This window comes from Suncus etruscus, chromosome 6, assembly GCF_024139225.1.
Source record: "Suncus etruscus isolate mSunEtr1 chromosome 6, mSunEtr1.pri.cur, whole genome shotgun sequence".
Lineage (NCBI taxonomy): Eukaryota > Metazoa > Chordata > Mammalia > Eulipotyphla > Soricidae > Suncus > Suncus etruscus.
The window spans coordinates 91,978,715-91,992,740 of NC_064853.1; the positions used below are offsets into that span (position 1 = coordinate 91,978,715).

At 37.6% G+C, this 14,026-nt stretch overlaps 1 pseudogene; it reads left to right on the top strand.

Moving 5' to 3' along the window:
- Positions 1–3,014: 3,014 nt before the first annotated feature.
- LOC126011820 (ubiquitin carboxyl-terminal hydrolase 8-like) lies at positions 3,015–4,081 on the top strand (annotated as a pseudogene).
- The last annotated feature ends 9,945 nt before the right edge of the window (positions 4,082–14,026 follow it).

Sequence of the window (14,026 nt, forward strand, 5' to 3'; positions counted from 1 at the left end):
ACAGGCGGGGGTTGGGTGGGGAGGAGGGTGATTTGGGACTTGGGTGATGGGAATGTTGCACTGGTGATGGGTGGTGTTCCTTTTATGACTGAAACCCAAACACAATCATGTATGTAATCAAGGTGTTTAAATAAAAAAAAAAAAAAAAAAAAAAAGAAATGCTAATTCTATCATGGCCCCCATGAGCATAATAAAACCCAGCCTCCCTGCCCTAGCAGCTATTTATAAAGAAAAGTTATTGGTTGTGATAAACGTAAAAGACTGGTTTTATAACATACCCATACATCCAATGGACTGAAAGCACTTTGCCTTTTTAGTTTCTTCTCTTAACGACAGGGCCCCCATGCATAGATTTCAGAGAACCATTTAACCTCAGGGAATGACCAACTCACCTACCATGTGCCAATATTTTGTTGATGTGGTTTTATGCCCTGCTTGTACAAGATATCCCTATGCTTATATTATTCACTATATGGATGATATCATGCTTTCATATTCTAATGACATGCAGGTTCAGAGATTATATGAGGATGTGATGACATGCTTGCCAGTGGCTAGTTTATATGAATTGTCACAGATACCCATGTATAAATATTTTGACTATGTTCTGGAGTGCACTACAGTGTATCCTCAGAAAATCTCTATTTACCAGAAAGATCTCAGAACTCTTAATGACTTTACTTTTGTTTGTTTTGTTTTGTTTTGAGTCACGTCCGGTGGTGCTCAGGGGTTACTTCTGTCTCTGCCACCCCTGGCAGGCTTGGGGGAACCATATAGCATGCCAGGAATCCAAGGTCTGTCGAGGTTGGCAGCATGCAAGGCAAACACTTTACTCTGTGCTATCACTCCGGCCCTTAATAACTTCCAAAAACTGCTTGGACACATTAACTGGGACAGCCCCTCACTTGGGAAGACCTATATAGCTCACTTTTTATCTCATCCTAGAAGGGGACTCTGCCCTGGATAGTCCAAGGTACCTAACACCTGAAGCTAAAAAGAAATTAAAATTTTATGGATTGGCTCCAAAAGTGTTATCTTTCCAGGTTTACCCCTGGAAAAAAAGTATAGTTGCTGTTCTTTGCTATACCCCAATCAACAACCACTGCTATAGCCCATATATCTGGACCATTAGAATGGTTCTATTTAAATAAAAAATTGTCTTGTACCCTTGTGACATATTAGGAATTGATAGCTGCTCTAGTAATTAAAGGGAGACTGTGGGCATATGTTTTACTGAGTTACAACCCCATGACTTTGTCTTGCTTATTCAAAAAAAAAAAAAAAAAAAAGGAAATTGAATCCATTCTGCCTCTCAGTGAGGTTCTTCATGGATCCTTAGCTGATTTCTCAGGAGAAGTTTCCTTCTACTATTTGTCTGGAAGAGTCTGAGATTTTCTGAAAAAGATGCCTTTTGTAATTTTTTTCTATATCCATTCGTTTCCTATCCCTGATGATCCAGTATATTATATGACTGGTTCTTCATCAGGGAAAGATGGTATCACTAGCCCCTCATTGGCCACCATAATGTCTACAAATTATGAACCCAACAAGTGAACTTGCCACATTGGCTTACTTTCTCATGTATCAGGTCCATGTAACGTGGTGAGTGATTAAGCATACATGGTTGGCCTTTTTCCAGGGATTGTCATTGCATCTTAAATGCTCATAACCATCTGGTTTAGGAATTACTACAGCAACTTCAAACCCTTTTTTTCTTTTTCTTTCTTTTTTTTTTTTCTTGGTCACACCTGGCAGTGCTCAGGGGTTACTCCTGGCTCTACGCTCAGAAATTGCTCCTGGCAGGCTTGGGGACTACATGTCCTTCAGCATGCAAGGCAAATGCCTTATCTCCATGCTATTTCTCCACCCCAACTTCAAACCCTTTTAAGACAGCATTCTGAACCGATTTTCATCACTCACATAAGATCTCATTCTGGCCTTTTGATTAGCAGTGTCTGTTTTTACATTACCTGTCAAAGAGCATCAAGCCTTACACACAAATGATTACCACCTTTATGCATATTATTGAATTCCATGGAGGGAAGCCAGAAAAATTTTAGGGCTAGAATATTTGTGCCCCCTTTAACTGTACCCCACATGTAGCTGAAGCCAACCTCTGAGGTTTTCAGATAAATAATTTGTGGCAGATGGATGTTATGCATGTACACCTTTTTTTTCAAACAAGCCATATCTTCATGTAGTTGACATTTATTCTCATTTTATGTGGGCTATCCCCATCTCTTCTGAAAGAACTAAGACTGTTCATTTTTTACAATGTTTCCCTGTCATGGGTGTTCTCCATATCATCAAAAATGATGTTTTGATGGCCCTAGCATACGTTAGTAAAACTTTTCAATCATTCTGCAAAAAATGGCAAACCAAACACATCACTGGTATCCCTTACAATCTCCAGGGACAAGGCATTGTTGAACATGTTCACAGAACCTTCAAAACTCAATTATTAAAATACAAGAAAAAGAGCATATCACCAAACTGACATTCTATCCATAACACTATTTTCACTAAACGTTTTAAATTTACCCCAAGAAGAGTCCCAGACTGCTACAGAAAGACAATTTCAAAAAGATGCATAGACTTAAAAAACAGATAACTCACCTATTTGGGTAAAAATTGGCAAAATAATAGATAGCTGATATTTTCATTTGAGGAAAAGGATTTGCTTTTATTTAAAGACAGTAGCCCCACCAAGAAACTCAGGGTCCCACTATACCATCAGTAGCAGAATTCTCATAAATAATGAAAACAAGCCACAGATTCCTGATGAATGAGATAAACAACTCTCCAAAGCTAAAGTATTCCTGCTTCTCCCCAAATACAACACTGACTACCCAAGAGAAAGAGAAAAGGAAACCATTTGCACCCCAGCAAGTAATAAAGACAACAAACTGACATATCAAATTAAGACAGAGATTACGGGGATTAGGAGTAAACAGATTCAAAATTCTGATTCTGATTTTGAGGAAACTGGCTTGACTCTTACTTGATTTAATAATTTAGCAAACAATTGTTACTTAAACTTAATATTACAGTACATGTGTAATGTTCCATGTTTGGCTGATTATTTCAACCAAAATCATTATGAGGCTGGTCTTAGCAGATCAAATCCATTGGGACATAAGGAAAAGTGGCAGAAGAATTTGGCGAAAAGTTACAGAAGAATTTGGCAAAATTGTGAAAGTTATGTGGGCAGGACAGCAGAGGCATATCAGTCCAAAAGTCTTTAAGATAACCACTGGGAAGGTCAATGACCAATTTAAAGTACACAGCCAATAAAATTCATACGAACTGCTTCTATTTCTGATTAATGGTTTCCATGAAGACCAGAAAAAAAGCAAATAGGTAGAAAAGACATAAGGAGGAAAATAATAATCATCTCAAAGACTTAATAGCTATGGAGAATGCTTGGCAGAGATAAAATTAATTCAATTAGTCTATTATTATTACACATTTTGAAGGTCAGTTAAAATACACAGTTCAGTGCCTCACCTGTAACAAAAAGTCTTGAACAAAAACCAAATGAACAAAAAGTCTCAGACATTTGAGACTTTCACGTATCTATCTTTGCCATAAGCATCCACAAATAAATATACACTAGAGGATTGCCTAAAGTTATTTTCCAAAGAAGAAAAATTGGTAGACAATAACAATTCTTATTGCAGTCACTGCAGTGTGCAGCAAAATTTTTTTAAAAAATATAGAAACTTGGTAATGATCACTGGTGCCTTCAATACATCTGAAACACTTTTCTTACGAGGGCAGAAGGAAGCAAAAGTTACAGGCCTATTTGGACTTCCTCTTAGAAAACCTTGATTTCCCACAGTATGTTATTGATTCTAAGAAAAACTCTGAGAAACACAATTTATTTTTTTGTTTCGAATCATTATGGTGAAAAAGACAAAGGTCACAGGATAGCCTACTTTAAAAATGCAGTGAGACAATGCTGGTTTAGTTTGATGATCACTAAGTTTTGGATATTCCCACCTCTTCTATGAAATCCTCAGCAGCTTATATCCTCTTTTATACTTTAATAATTCATATGTCGATGGATTCTGCTGCATAAATTAAAGCAGAAGTCTATAGAGAAAAATTTGGATGCTCCAGACTTGCAGTGTTTGGTTATCTTAACTACTATTATAGTGGTTATTATAGGATGCTTAGGAACTTAGGAAAAAAGGTTTTGTGATATGCTTAAGGTAGATATGGAAAATGATTGGTTTATGTATGATATATTTATAATCTTACCTATGATGCTTTTATAATCAAGTCTAAAATTTCTTAACCTCTGTACTTGCAAGTTCTATATATATATATGAAGTGTTTTAACCCATTTACCATTTGAGATAGGTTAGTTTTACAGCTGTAACATACTGATTGAACAGTAATGCATGCTTAATGTGTGTTGTGCTGTGGCCTTATTAATGTTAGCCTAGTATTCTTATGCTTTGTATATAATGTCTATCTCTGTTGTACATAGCTCTTCTATCTTCCCCCTTCCCCACCTGCCATTTAGCAAAAACCTTTTCTATTGTTTCCCTAAGCTCACTTATCCCAGACTTGTTTCTTTTCCTACTAACCCCATTGCCCTATAGCTCAACACCCCTTGTATCCGGGAACACCATCCCACTGCCACACATCCATGCTCCCCCTGTACCCTTTCATTTTTTTTTTATCACTGTGGATTGACACTCATGACCAGAATTCACTTTTAAATAGGTCTGGCTCAAGAACTTATCTCAACCCATGACTCTACCCAGCAGCTGCAGGACATTTCCACCATCATCTTGACAGTCATCAACTGACAGAGATCACCTAATTAGCTGAAGCAGTATTATAGACTTTGCCCACCTAAGACTTATTCAACAGACCAGGGGGAGATGTGTATTTCTTTATGTGTATTTCCTCATGTTCATTTCTTTATTTGTAGAATAGTACTGCTTCTTTGGATTTGATCAGAAGAAAATAGGGAATATGTGTATTTTTTATGTATTTCTTGGGAAACAGTATTGTTTACCTGTGTATCAGGAATTATAAAGAATGACATCAACTGAGGGATAGATACTGCAACCTAACTATATTGGTGCCCAATAGTACTTTGTGACATTATCCTTTTATTTTTCACAGACACAGTAAAATAGGGAACATCTTATGTAAGATAGAGGTTTCTGTCTATTAAGGATAAGAACTCCAAAATTTATATGCTACAGGTCAGCCTTTACCCCTGAAAATTTGTCATATCGACTTGACTTAAGCTTCAGTTGCTCTGAGATTGCTCATCCACCCCTGAACTTTGTGTCCCATTACCAGAACCAAGAACAGGTTTTGTACCACCCTGGCAATGAGGGATCCTGAGAGAGGCTTTGAGTCACCCTGGCAATGACTTGCAAACCCAGGCATTCTTCGTGACATCCTGGCAATGACTTGTAAATCTGGGCATTCTTCATAACATTCTGGCAATGCCTTAAGGATTCTGAGAGCCCAAAGGATTCTACTGCAATTTCTGTTAGTGACAGCCATCCAAGAGCATGAGTTAAAAGAGAGAGAACCTTTTGCTTTTCCCAGGACCTAAAAGGATGCTCTGGGGTTAGGCAAACTAATGACTGGCCTGAAGTTTGTGGTTTAAATGTTTGACCAGATATTTCTTTGGAAAGGCCACATATAATAAAATCACCTACCTATAATATAGGTTAAAAGTTTTTATCCCAGCTTTTACTGCACCTATGCAAAATAATAGCCAATTTTAATAATTTGTTGTAAACTCTAATCTGAAGTTTCCCCCTCTTTTAGAAGATAATCTAGCCTGATTTATCTAGCACATCGATATTTTTGTGCTTAACAAACCATATTAATTCTTGTTTAATAAACAGAAAGGGGAGATGTAGCTAATAACTGTAAGCACCCAGAGCACACACCCTGTTTTTCCTAATTCATTTACTCTTTCTTCCCTAAACACAGAAGCACACTCCCTGTTTTAATACCCTCACACATCTTACCTTATTAGCTGATGCAAAGTCTCCACCCTACTCTCCTGTAATATAAATATCCATTTCCCACCTACAATAAACTGATTTTCTCTCCCAAAGTGACTTTTGGATGCTTCTTTGTGAATGCTCTACTTGCCCAGGATCCAACCTCACCAGAAACTCTGATCTCATCAGAAACTCAGATCTCACCAGAGAATCTGACCTAACCAGCGTCATTTACACAGTACACCAAAAATTGGTGAAGGATCACATAAGTAACAGTTTTCATATTTTACAAAAGCTAGTATCATTATACTAATATTAGAAAAATTAATTTAAAGTCTACAGTCCATGGTGTTCTGGGTCACACCCAGTGTTTGCATCACAGGACCACATACGGGGATCTTTCTGGCTATATACTTCCATGAAGCAAACCCATTGCCTGGAACATGCAAAGTGTGTGCTCTGTCATTTGAGTTGCACTTTGGTTCCTTAGTTTTTCTTTTATCTTATATTTTGGAGGTCCCTTCCTGAAACTTTCTTCAGAGTCACCACCAAGAGATATGCATCTACATATTTTTTTCTTTTTAAGCTATCATTACTAAGAAACTCATCAACCAGTGACTCCTCAATTGCTGAAAAGAGCTCTAAAGAAAACCCAGCTCTCTTTCTTTTTTACCTTAATTCCATTGCCTCTGACTTTTTTCAGAGTAGAAATTAACTCAAGTTGTTAGAGGAGGAAGAACTGTAAATTGTAGCACAAAAATAGGCTATCAAATCAGAGGGAAAGGAAGCTGTTCTAATTTGAGCACTGCAAATACATTAAACCACTTATTGAAGTTTTCTTGGTGCCTTGGCCTCCTGGCCTTCACTCCAGGCGCCTGAGATTAATCAGCTTTGTAAGGAAGGTAGAGAGTCTCAAACAGCAAAACAGGAAATAGGACACCCCAAATCTGGAGAGAGTCACTGTGAGACAAGAATATAACAGGACATATAAATTTGTAAGGTCATGGAAGAGTTGTTTCTATTTGAGAATCCTTAAGTAACAAAAGGAAGAAGGCTATATGTGTTGAGTGAAGGCAGAAGGCACAGGATGGTGGGTGAGACTTGCTTATATTAGCTGCAAAGCTCTCTGGGCTTTCAGAGAGAAGTATGGTTAGAGGGGCTCTGGGAAGTGGTGAGTTCTCTCTGTTTATGGCTTTGGGAAGAAATCACAGAACATCCATTAGAAATCAGGTTGCATCTATGTATGGCAGTTCTTATATTAGAGCAGTGCTTCTCAATTATTTTCTGTCATGCCCCCTTAGGAAGAAGAAAACATTTTTCGTGTCCTCCCCGCACAACTCTAAATAGTATCTTTATTTAAAAAAACTTTAACCTGCAAAACAAAAGAATATAATTTGAGCTGATTGTTTAAATTAGAGGTGATGTCTGGATTAATGGCTACAATGAGCACGTTTTGCAATGCATAGCTTTTCGAAGTGGGGTTTGAAGCAGGACATAGCAACTCTCAGCTCCAGAGACATACAGAGACATAAACATGGGGCTTAGCTTGTTATAACAATGTTTGTCGACGTCAAACGCACCCCTCTTTATGGAGCCTCGTGCCCCCCTGGGGGGAGTGCCCCACTATTTGAGAACCACTGTATTAGAGAGTCGTTTTAAAGGTTTTATATTATTAGTATTATTTTGAGTAGGAGGACCACACCTACTGGTGCTCATGGCTTATTCTTAGTAAAGTGCTCTAGTAAGTGTCCCTAGTGGTCCTCAGGGGAATGAACTGGGATCAGCTACTCTCAAGGCAAGTGCTTTAGCTCCTTGAGCTATGATTTATTCTTAAAAAAATCTGGCTGCTCTTAGAAATTAACACCTAACAATACCCAGGGACCATAACCAGTTCTGGGGATAGAGCTTGGGTCCATTGTATGCAAGAACTACCAACCAAATCCTTCCTATACTTATTATTAAATGAAAAATACATTTAACTATTATAACAGAACAACTTCAATTAATATTAGTATTGTGACACATAGACCTATCATAACATGAACACCATTATAAACAAAACTCTGGTTTCATCTTTTCATTTGAGTTAGCAAGGAAGTGATTTTTGACCATTTATGGCATCAGACCACCTTTACTCTCCGTTTCCTTCTATTTGAAGAAACTTAGCTTTATTGCCTCTCAGGTTTGAGGTGTGGGTATTTCCTCATGCAGTCATATGTAAGGTATCTGCTTAGTTCAGTGGGACACATACTTCTCAATCTCCTTGGTGTCCCTCGAGGAATTTCTAAATTGTGGGGATTTACCTTCATTGCAGACAAAAGCTTTACACTCTCATAATCATGTAGTTTCTAAACTATGATTTTCTACACCATCACTAGGAATTGAACTTCTACCATGGAAAGCCCTACTGTTGCCCTAGTATTGACTTACTTTAGAGAGGGATCTTATGACACCCTGATGACTTAGCAACACCAGCAACCTGCTTTCAGGGCAGGGTTCTCTGCATTGCCACTTAATGGTGAGATGAAATCAGAAGACATTCCACATCATCCTGACTTCAACATAGGATCTGCACAGAAACCAGGATCTCTAACTACAGAAACCTGACAGCAAAACCAGGATTGTGAAGAGCTTTAACTGGGAACACAGAAAGACTTTAAGGTTGCGCAATCTAGTATGCCTAGAGCCTGGAATTGGCCTTATGCCAGAATACTTCGTGGGTAAGGTTTTCCTGTTTTTAGGCTGAAGGTTTTTCCTTTTGATTTCTTCCATATTTTTCTGTGTTTATGCAAACAACAACTGCCATATACACAGCTTTTTATTGTATTTTTAATCTCTTGTCTTTAAAAAAGGAGCTTACTAAACCTTTTGCTATTGTATTAATGATTTTATTGGATATACAATAATTTTCACATATATACTTACTACTGAACTTTTTCTTCTTCTATCTTATATTTTTTAGTTTTTCTTTTTATTTTCTTTGCTTTCTGTCATCTTGAAACAAATGTCAAACTATGTGATGCATTTTCTACAAATAATTTTTTAAATCATGTCAATTCTGCTGCTCTTCATAGAAAAACAGGGACATACACTCTGACATGTAAAAGTATTATTTGTTTATGGTAATTTTAAGTGTCACTGATGGTAGAACAAGAACAGATATGACTTCTTTCACTCAGCTGTATCTGGAGTGGCACCTGCTGACTCTAATGGGACTTATCCTTTACTGTTGCAGCCATTCATGTTGACCCAAGTCTAGAAGGAATGTCCAAATTGGTGGTGGCTGATCTAGAGAACACTATTTGGGCTGTGAATGTTGTTCAGTTGTTTAGCATTTTTCTTGCATATGTGAGGCCTTGGGTTTGTTGATTCATGGAACACATACATGTATGCACACATACATTTTTGGGTTTTTGGGTGATAGTCATTTCTTAAAATAAATAATTTTGGGGGCCGGAACAATAGCACAGTGGTAGGGCATTTGCCTTGCACGTGGCCAACACAGGAAGGACCTCGGTTCGAATCCCTGCATCCCATATGATCCTCTGAGCCTGCCAGGAGTGACCTCTGAGCACAGAGCCAGAAGTAACCTCTGAGTGCTGTTGGGTGTGACAAAAATAAATAAATAAATAAATATTTTTCATGTCAGGCATTTATGACCTTAAACTACTGGCAAATAATTAAACTTGAGCTCTAGACTATGACCTGATCCAGAAGAATTTGCATTTTCTATTTGGGCTATTTGCTATTGAGACAAGGTGCCAGAGTGAAGAAATTGGCCTTTCTCTACATGGTTGGATCTTAGCTTGAGATTCAGTATCTCTTCCACAGACTGGACATAGATTGTTATCCTTGGAAGACTTGGATAATTATCTGGTAGTTTCATGATATATCAGTCTCATGAGTTCAGGAAAAGATAAATGGTAAATTGAAAAGATGATGACTCATGAAAAAAGGAAAATGGTGAAGTAGTGAAGATATCAGACAAGTTGGTTTAATGATTGGCAATACAGATGGGAATCAGTGGTGTTGGGGACCACACAGGTTACCCCAGCAGTTAATTCCTAGAGTTAATTCTGAGCTAATGATTAAACACAGGTCCTTGCCCCTTATTTATCTTCCAGTCCCAGATGAGAAAATTTTGAATTAAAAGGTAAAATGAAACTGTTTTAACTCTTTTATATTTTATTTTTGCAACTTTCTAATTCACTTTTCCTATACAAGTGATCTAATTCTTCTAGTTTCATTGCTGGTTTATTTTCCAGAGTCCTGGGAACATTGACACCTGCAATTTAGTAAGGGGAAACAGCTTCAGTTCTTTTGTTCTTATTTTGGGTTGGGTCCTCAGTGATATTAGGGACCACCAGAGACACTTCCAGCAATACTTGGAAGGCCATGAAGTTGGGACTGAACCTGAGACTCTGCACATGTCAGACATGGACTCCAACACTTTGAGTTGAAACTTAGTTACAATTATTTTGAAAATAAAAGAAGAAAAAAAAAAACGATTCAGCTCTGTGGTGTGTCAAAGAACAGTGGTAAACAAAGTGTGTTGGTGAAGGTATCACTTCTGATTAAAGAGACAAGCTAATGATTCAAGAATCAGGATTTTTTTCTCTATGTTGTTTTCATCTGAGAAGGCACAACCTAAAGTTGGGATGACATCATTTTTCTATATTGTCATACTCCCCTTCTTGAAACCACGAACATGCTCTTTATCTAAAGTTCTCTGATGAAACGATGGAGAAAGAAGACATATAAACCAGTAATATGTGATTTTTAACCAAGAGGGAAAACATACAATTTCTTCAAATGTAGCATGTGTAGTGGTGAGAAATGGCCCTTTTAAAAGAATATTTTGTTAAGGAATCATCGCTTACATAGTATGGGGTTACCATTTTATATTATTATTATTATTATTAATTATTATTATTTTCATCTTATAGCTTTAAATCTCTTCACCAGAGAAGAACCTGGACTTTAAATCAGATTTAACCTTGGTTTCATTAGTTAAAAAATTTAACTATTTGTTTAAATTTTTTTGCATTGGAATATTTTTAATTAAAATTAAAAATATTATAACACTAATAGAATCTTTTAGATATCTCTTTTTTCCCTTCCTTCCTTCCTTCCTTCCTTCCTTCCTTCCTTCCTTCCTTCCTTCCTTCCTCCCTTCCTTCCTCCCTTCTTCCCTCTCTTCCTCCTTCCCTTCTATCCTCCTTCCCTCCTTCCCTCCTTCCCTCCTTCCTTCCTTCCTTCCTTCCTTCCTTCCTTCCTTCCTTCCTTCCTTCCTTCCTTCCTTCCTTCCTTCCTTCCTTCCTTCCTTCCTTCCTTCCTTCCTTCCTTTCCTCCTTCCCTCCTTCCCTCCCTCCCTCCCACCCTTCTTTCCCTCCCTCCTACCCTTCCTTCCTTTCCTCCTTCCCTCCTTCCCTCCCTCCCTCCCACCCTTCCTTCCCTCCCTCCTACCCTTCCTTCCTTTCCTCCTTCCCTCCTTCCCTCCCTCCCTCCCACCCTTCCTTCCCTCCCTCCTACCCTTCTTTCCTTCCTTCCTTCCATCCTTCCCTCCTTCCTTCCCTCCCTCCCACCCTTCCTTCCTTCCTTCCCTCCTTCCTTCCCTCCCTCCCACCCTTCCTTCCTTCCTTCCTTCCTTCCTTCCTTCCTTCCTTCCTTCCTTCCTTCCTTCCTTCCTTCCTTCCTTCCTTCCTCCCTCCCTTCCTCCCTCCCTCCCTTTCTCCATTGACTTCTACCATTGAACTCTATTTCTAGCTTACCTAAAATTTCCTAGAGATGATTGGAAGAACCTGCATCCAAATTTCTGACTCAGTAAGTGTTGTGTGAGGTCAAAAATTTTCATTTCTAGCAAGTTAACAGGTCCCCAACTTTGAGGACCTTCAGTATTTTTAGCTATGAAATAAGGCTAATGTTATTTACTAACTTGGATTGCTATAACTCATATTTAACTTATATAAAGTGTTTAATTTGTGCTATACAAACACTGTCCTAAGCATAGTATAAGGTTTAGATCACTCAATTTTCACAGAAACTTCCTGAGAAAGATTTAGTATTAGAGAATTCACTTAAGGTCACTAAGCAGTAGAAGAAGAATTTGGATCAGGGAAGTTTTGGAAATGTGCTCATAGTCATGTCTCTGTGCCATCATTTGCAATAAAATGTGGTCATAGGTAAAGTCATGGCTATTGTGTCTGGTACATGATTGCTTAATTTGTGTATCATGTTGTGACAATATTGAGTTTTTCTTTCTTGAATAACCCAGGGGCAGGAATTTTTAAAAGTGTGTGTTTGATGATTTTTCAAAGTTCTTTTTTTTTTTTCCATAAGGGGTGCTAACTTGGTGGTTTGGCTCCCTGATTTTTTACTTCCTAGGTTTAATAAAAAAAAAAAGGTGTGTCACTCAAGGCTTCTGGTCACAAGAGTCTCAGTTTTCAAGGGTTTCACCCAAGCTCATGATGTGGTATGATTTACTCATTAAAGCCCAAGATTTTACCCTTAGATTGAAATGACTCCTCAACCCCAAAGTATTTTTTACTTTTAACACAAATAGACTCAGGGCTTGGTGGAAAGAAAATGATTTCTAGGACCTAGCATTAGCCTTATCATCTAAGGCCACTCAAGTTTAAATGTGTCTCTCAAGCCAGCTTTGACTAGCTAGTGCCATTGAAACACTCTACAAATATCCTCAGAATCTATAACTCTGAGGAAAAAGTTTGAGAAGGACTAAGATGTTGATTATTGGTTATATCATTCTTCTCATGAAGGTCTGTGGAATGACTTAAGGGGAAGTAAAAGTCATACCCCAAACAATAGGATAACTACTTCAAGTTATAGTTAACTTTTCATGAGATGTCAGGGAGATTATGTTTATCAACTTTGTAAGCCTCATCAAATTCCAACCCAAATCTTGATTTAAAAAACAATAATCTCTTATTAGGTAAATTCAAATCAAACCACACACAACCATCATCTCACAACCTTGAGAATGGCTGTCCTCCAAGACGAAAACAGCAACAAGTGTTGGTAAGGCTGTAGAGAGAAAGGAACCTGGATGCACTTGCAGAGGGGATATAAATTGGCCCAACTTCTATGGAAAGCTGTATAAAATTAAAAAATCCAGATGATCAATCATCTTACTTATGGGTATTTATTCAAAGAAAATGAAAACACTCAAGATATACATACTCCCATGTTCAATTTATCATTATTTAATACAGTCAAAATTTGGAAACAACCTAGTATCCACTGAAAGATTAGATGAAGATGTGGTATATAACATAACATAGAAATGAACTAAAAATGAACCAAAGAAAACCAATTTCAATGCTTTAATAAGAGGTGGCAGCAGCAAGAACAACAACAACTTACAGAAGACATGGTAGGTGCCGACTTCTGTGCTGGATCTACTTCTATGAAAAAGCCCTTTAATGTAAACAAGGTCTTCAACATGCTGACATTTTTATTTATATCTTTAAATATTGGTATTAAAGCTCACACTACTGTAGTGAAAACTACATTGCAAAAATTTGACACTTAGAAAAGTTAGAGGCATTTCTTCCTAAAGAAGGAAATAAACCCAAATCCAATTATTTATGGTTGTAACTGGAACTATTCCAGTTACTCAGGATTGAACAATTATTCTCTTGAGATGCAATTAGGATTAACAAGGATGAGGGGAATGTGATGAATGGGAATCTGGCTTTTACTTCTGTCACTCTAATCATTAAAAAAAACACGTATATATTATGTTGGGTACATCAATAGCATACGTTTCCCCTATAAATTTAGTACATATTAGCAACTAGGAATTAGGAAGCATTCTAGATAGAAAACAAAATGAACATTGTTATAATCTTTTTAATAAAGAAAGAACACGTATTTATTTTCTGGCCCCTGTGAATGCTTTGAGCAAGTAAATCCTGTGCTCCCCTTTTGTGCTGTGTTTTCCCTTTTTACACTCTGTACCTCCAGAAGGGAGAATGTTGAAGGATTATCATGACCATGTTATGTTAGCAAATGTATCTATA